The sequence below is a fragment of the Bidens hawaiensis genome, unplaced genomic scaffold, assembly GCF_021521415.1.
Source record: "Bidens hawaiensis isolate Kalapana, Puna unplaced genomic scaffold, B.hawaiensis_p1.1 tig00003587_1, whole genome shotgun sequence".
NCBI lineage: Eukaryota > Viridiplantae > Streptophyta > Magnoliopsida > Asterales > Asteraceae > Bidens > Bidens hawaiensis.
The window spans coordinates 290163-297712 of NW_027491204.1; positions in this window are offsets into that span (position 1 = coordinate 290163).

Genomic DNA, 7550 nt, shown 5'->3' on the forward strand with positions numbered 1-7550 from the left:
CTGTTTCAAGAGGACCAATGATATTCTCAATCGGATGATTTTGCTGAATTCTTGATGGAATTGATTGTTCGGGAACAACACCGGTAGAAGGTAAGTTTGACAGATTTTCATCAATCTCAGTGAGGGGATTCTTCTATCCAGAAGCCACCGTACTATGTGAGTACGAGGTGCTGGCAACATATTCATTCGGAATGACATCGGGAAACAATGTGCTCCCGAAAATTTGATGAATAGGGCTCTCCCCCTCAACTACTTGGGTATCTTCTGATGAAGTTGGTGAGGACACAGTTTCAGTAACTTCTTCTTGTTGATTGATAGACATAGGCGAAGAGATATTAGGTGATTCTGAGTGATCATTATCCAAAACTGGAGATATATGAGTGACAACATGTAATTCATCTTTTTTAACATCTACGGTAGCATCACTCGAAATTTCCATGTCGATGACCGGAAGCACATTGAACGGTTTGAAGAGTTCATTGTAGTCGAACATTCAGTCGGGACCAACACGGGCATCGGTCTCGTTTTCTTCCAACCAACGCACATCATATGATTCAACAATATGCTTGGTTAAATTATTGTAGACTCTGTCGGCAGTACGACTAGCATAACCAACAAAATAACAATCATCAGCTTTTGCCCCAAATTTTGGAGTTGACTCAAGATTCAGTAGAGTACATGGGCAACCAAACACTCTGAAATGACCAACTGTAGGCTTGTGACCATATACAATCTCATATGGAGTTTTCATTTGAGACTTGTTGATTAGCACCCGATTTTGAACATAGCCTGCAGTATTAACAGGATCTGCCCAGAAGAATAACGACAGTTTTGAATCACATACCAAGGTCTGATGATATTCCTCCATAGCTGTTCCTGCACGATGTGCGAGATTTAGAATTTGGTACCTAGTCCATAATTAAAATAGGTGACCCTGACTCATCTGAAGTTGTCACATGTTGCCATGACATATCATTTCGATAATCTAATATTGAATTCAATGCCTCTTTTACCGTAGATTTAGGCAACCATTCATGTCTACCATTGTAAGATTTGGCTTTATTTGTACGAATGGATGACTTGGTCTCTAGTATTTGAGTAGGAGAAACAAACGATTTTGTCTTTTTCACTTATTTCGGTTTAGAAGCCGTGTTCGTTCTTGAAACCGAAGCACTGTTTCTACCACCTCTACGAAACATGTTAGGCTTGGTCTGATGAGGACTAAACCTACTAGATTTGTTTATGTTCCAATCATCGTCAGAGGGATTAGCCTGGTTATACCTGAAATTTCACTTTTAGGTATTATGAGACATATTCCTCTGATAAAATCCATAGTAAGGAACGTATGGACGATGTGGATAGTTTCTATCAATATGACTGGGAGTGCCATAGTTAAAACAAGTTTGACGTTTTATATAGAATTTATTTTGGTCAACTCCTTGTCTGGACTGGTTGTGTGGACCAGCTAGCTTTACTTGATGTTTACTGCTAGACACATGATTAGACTTACCACCTTGTTTGTCATTAGAGCATTCCTCTTTAACAAACTTAGACGGTGAGTATTTATTGGATTTTTTTTATCTTTTAAACTTATTAAAAACTACATTGTCAGAATTCAAAGTTTTAACGTAATCAACCACACAAGTATCTTTTCTCTTAAAAACAGAGCCCACATAAACAGTCGGAATAACAAAATTCAAAACTTGTAATTTTAAAGGAATATTAGAATTAATGTCTTTATTATTTGAAACACACGAATCATCGTCCTTATCAGTCCAATCCTCAATGATTACTTTATCTGCACATGTGGCAAACACATTCGAATCGTTCACTTCTAAAGTGGACACAGTAGCCTTTACTGAGTCGACATTTTCATTTTTAACAGGTTTACCATACTTCATGTCTTTCACATTTTCCTCCTGCTCTTTGGTAAGAGGAAGACTAGTGTAGTTGTCATTATATGGTGGGGGGGGGGGGGGTACTTGACTATATCCTATACCCTCACCTTCATTCTCTTTCCACCAAAACTGATTTTCAATCATGGAATTGACTACCTTACTGGAACCATCAAACTTTCTAAAATAAAGTTCAGCCCTTTTAAATTTATTAGTTAGATTTGAGACTTCAAACTTAGAGGCTTCCAGTTAAGCAGTTAATTCTATAATTTTTTGTTTGAAATTTAGATGGTGATAAAATTTCAAACTAAAATAAGATTTTAGATTGGAAAAATCCTTTTTCAGTGCCTCAATTTTATCTAGATACACTCTTTCATTTTTCTTAAGTTTATGGTTTTCAGATTTTACCGTTTCCATTTCTCTAAGCAAGTTACTGTTGTGAGATTTATAAAGATCTACTTTATCAATACAAGCTTGAGAGCATAATTGAGAATTTACCTCAGACGAGCTGGAAGAAGTGAATGCCATAAAAGCAAATTGAAGTTCTTTGACTTTTTCCTCAGCAGCATTTTCTTCTTCATCATCTTCAACATGAGCAAAGTTGGCAGTCTGATTATTTATGTTGAGAGCAGCCATTTGATCATTCCAGGAGAACTGTTGAGCCACCATACCCCATTCTCCTTCACTCGAACTACCCCCACTTTCTCTTCTAGCATTACCCACAGGAACTAACGCTCTTTCCATGTTTCCTTCCTTAGCTGTATTGGTGCACTCACGAGCAAAATGACCTGGCTCGTGATTGTTGTAACATCTCAGAGTGTCTTTATTAAAACCCACCTTCTGATTTTTTGGCACATTCCAATTATTTCTGCCCGTTCTCATAGTGAATTTCTTAGTGCGAAACACTGCCATAGCAATTTGCCATGAGATATCCATCTCTTCTACATCATCAGGATGAATTTGATCAAGCTCAGCAGCGACTACGGGTTGAACCAGATCTCCAGCAAGGAATGCATTGTAGCACTTCATGAATCCCACCATTAAAGCAATGTTCTCTTGCATTTCCTTTGAGATAGAGGGAATTTGAATGGAACTCTGACTGGGAGAAACACCAGATGATTGAGGTTTAATATTAGCAGCAGAAGATTGAGCAGGTTTAGAAAAGAAAACTGGAGCTAGTTGAGGTGATGCTTGGGAGAATTGACCCTGAGCGGACTTAAACATCGAAAAGTTAAGTTGAGGTTGAAACTGATGTTGCCCTTGGGTAGCTTTGAACATGGAAAAGTTGTCTTGTGACATAAGTGCATTGTTTGAGGCAACACTGTAACTAGCTGTGATGTAGGAGTTTGCATGGTTTATAGCACGTTATTTTTCATCCATGTTACATGCCTTGATGATGGCCATAACCTTAGACAATGTCAGCCTGTTTAGATCTTTCATCTTCTTGATAACTGCAACGTTTATATCCCAACTTTGAGGCAATAAGTTCACCAACTTATTGTTTATTTCAGCAGCTGGAAGGTTGACCCTTGCAGATCTCATCTCAGTCACAAGAGCTATGAACCTATGAAGCTGAGTTTCCAACGACTCTCCCAGAATGTGATTGAACATGTTAAATTTTTGTCGCAGGAGATCTTGACTCCTCCTCCTCATGTCTTCATTCCCTTCATACACTTCAATAAATACTTCCCACAGTGCCTTAGCAGATTGCAGTTCTCTAAAACCCAAGGCAATCTCAGGTGAGAGTGCCATAGTCAAGGTTTGGAGTGCCCTTTCATCTTCCTCTATTTTAGCAAAGTCATCATCATCATACAACTCAACCATCTTCACAGCAATTTCTTGAGAGTTCTCACGTTGGTAGGTGATGACTTGAGGACCTCTAAGTATGTTTCTCCAAACTTTAGCATATTTCATTTTGACATATTTGTCGAATCTGAACTTCCACTCGCTAAACCCCTCACGAGACAGCAGACGGGGTATATGATTAGTGGTTCCCATTATTGAGTCCAGTTGTTGGTTAAGTGTGGCATTGGATGATCCATTACCATTAGTTATTAGGTCCATCTTATTTCACAGTCCAAATATCCTAAAGTCCAATAATCAAAGCCCAAAGATAATTGATCAGGCCCAAGATTAATTCACAGTATGCGTTGACCAAGAACGAAATTTTGACCGAGAACTAAGGTTTTGGACTGAGAACGATAAAAAATGATCAAAAACCCTTGATTCTAACCAAAATCGATTAAAAAAGGCCGAAAACCTTTGGTTATGGCCGAGAACTCCTTGTATTAAGCCTAGAACGATCAAAATTGACCGAAAACTATGAAATACACCCAAAGACATCCGAGAACTAAATGACCAGTTGATTTTGGTAATAACTAAATCCCTATATTGGTGGGATTTAAATTATTTACAAAGATAAGGTAATCTATGATCAAAAACATCATTTGTCCTTCTTCTCCGATCAATACGTCGTCGAAAAAACACCCACACCACCAAACACACCGAGATCTTGAATCTGTTGATATCAAACCGAGCCTTGAATGATTCAAAAGGATCTGATACCAATTATAAGTCCCAAGTTTGGATCTTTCAATATGATATCAACTAACCTAACGTTATTGCGGAATATAACGTCAAGTGATTCAAGATAGACAAGTATGATATGCAAGAACACGAGATAAAGCTTCAAAACAAACGTTAGATTAGCGTCGGGTGCTTAAGCACAAGGTTACAAACAATACTCGTTCACCACAAAAAAATGAACGGCTAATCTATAAACCCTATACACAATCTCTATATATAGGGGAAACCAACAACCTAGCCCAACATAAAGCCCAAATCCCACTGAGATCATAAAGTGATCTGGGTTTACATTCATACTCCCAAACACGAATTACAATAATATAAAACTAAGTAAAAACCACTAAATGTAGACCTAACACTTAGCCATGGGAAGAACTTAAGGAAATCATGACTGCATAGTTTTGTCCACCCAATGAACTCATGAATCATGAGGTGGAATATTGGAATCTTAAGCAACAGGGTGGTGATAACGTTACTTACACCGCTCGCTTAAACGAGGATTGCGTCTTGTGCCACATCTTGTCACTCCTCTCTCTCGTGGGATTAGCAAGCATGTACAGGGTTTACCAAGACATATCCAAGACTCGGTTCAAAGCAGTTTTCCTAAAATACTTTGCGAGCTATTGTCCTTGCTTCATCCTTGTCTGACAACCACGTTAAGGCGGGAACCCTCAAAGGCAGTAAGAAGACTATTGAGAAAACTGAGGCCGAACCTTCCAAAGAGGTCAAGGCTGAAGCCACACCCAAACCAAACCGCTGTAAGTCACGAATCTGGATCACTACAATTATGATATCAATAAACAAGTATTGGTGCGGAATACCAACACTTGGTGAATCAAGAACACAAGTAAACACAAGAACGTGACAATGAGATGGCTTCAAAACACACGTATATTAAGATACGTCGGGTGCTTAAGCACTTACAATACTTTCACGTATAGCAATTAGTAGACGGCCAAAACCAAAACAGTGAATGAACAACTCTCTAGTTCTGCTCACTAACTCTCTGAACTAGCCCCTAGAACCCTATACAATGCATTCTATATATAGGGTACTCAATACATAAGCCCAACCATAGCCCAAAGCTCACCGAGATCCATAAGGATCTCGGTTTACGTTCATAGCCCAATACGAAACCCAATAAACATATAACTAAGTACAAACCACCAAATATGGACCCAACAATCTCCCCCTTGGTTTGTTGCTTCGTTCTTGTTTATTTCACTTCAGACTATCCTAACCGAAATCCATAGGGATTTCGATATTACACCAATGCAATTCTTCAACTCGTCTTTGTTTGCATCACTTTAGTCTTGATCATGTCATGGCCTTTTGATGTGCGTCAGTCTAACCAATTTATGACCCAACAATCTCCCCCTTAGATTGATGCTTTCAAAACCTTCAGAATCTTTACTCGAACATGGTCAGCAACTTCAGCATTTGCATCCAATACTCTACCATCTCCCCCTTTTTGACAGCATCATCCAATTTGAATCTTAGATATTTCATATGCTTCCATTGCAAGAAATCAGTCTTCAAAGAACAATCAACTTTGATAGAAAGATCAACCAAAATATTTTGAAAATAATTAAATAAAACAAAATAAGACAGACATATTTTTTAATTTTTATTTTTCTAATTTTTTTTATGACCTTCTTGAAAAGACTTGAAATGAGATCATACCAGCTAAACCAACTATAAGACAATAACCGAAATCATATTTCATTAGCTGAAGACAAATTTTAAAATGATTTCTAACACATTTGTTTGAACAAGAGTAATCAAGAAGTAAAAATAAAATAAATGAAATAAAATAAGACCAAAAACAACAAATAAAACAAATTTAATAACCCGGTCTTCTTATAATTTAGCAAAAATTTGGGATCAAATTTCAGTTTTTGATAAAAATGCCGCCTTTTATTAAAAGATCCAAACATGGAATCATATTGTTTAAGGTGCTTTCACAAAGATTCATGTTCAACATTATTATGAGATAAAGAAACAGGTTGATAGCGGGTATAACGAACTTAGCATGATTTTCATTGCATCTGTGATATGAATTAGGTTCAGTTCGGCATAAAGCTTAGATGGACATCACTCATGGACCTGTTATGCCTCCTATCTCTTCTCAAAGCGTATTTGGCTTTCCCCAAATCACCCTAATTTGACTCCAACCCCCTAGTGCTTGATCAAAAGATTTTTATAGATAAACAAACAATAATTTAAACTTTAAGGTTGAATGTTGGACTTACAAGCCATCCGGACTTACAGGCCTTTCATTCGAGACATGATAAGACTTATTTTTATGCCCCCATCTCTGTAGTTCTAGTTTTACCCTTTAAGCTTTTGAAATACGAAAATTTTATTTTTGCTTCACAATAATCCTTTTTTTATTTTTTTATTTTTATTATATATTTTTCCTTTTTTTTATAACTTGAGCAAAAAATTAGAAACATAAAATTTTTGGTGATCAAGACACTAACGGGCTCGTGTATGACTGGGTAATTGCTTTTCTGCCAATCATTCGGAGAGACGTGTATGGAGACATGCACATTTCTTCAATATGACTCTCCACAGTAAGTTTAGCAAATTTAGTTTATATCACTTCAACTTTTACGCATCATGGAAAGCTACCATACAAATCAATGACTGTTCTAGAGCCTTTTAAGCATAATAACTTCACCCGTTAGGAACACAAAAACAATTTTTCTATCATTTTCCAAAGGTTGGATCAATTTTCATTTGAAAAATATTTTGAAGCTTCTAAAAAGCTGTTAACTGAATAATCATATCACTTCTCAAAGAATTACAGAAGACACACATGTCACGAACTCAGTCACCCCGGTCACTCTTCAGTTTTCAGGTAAATGACTATCCCGTATGACCACTAGTGGTTAACAAGACCAAAACACATATGAGAATACGTGTCCCTCCAACTTGGAATTACCGACATAATTTTAAGTGAAAGAATTCAAAACACAAAAACACATCACAAACGTCGCAGATGCTTTTAGTCTTTAGATAAATGGCTATCCTGTGAATCTTCAAGTAGATCACCGAACCAAACAT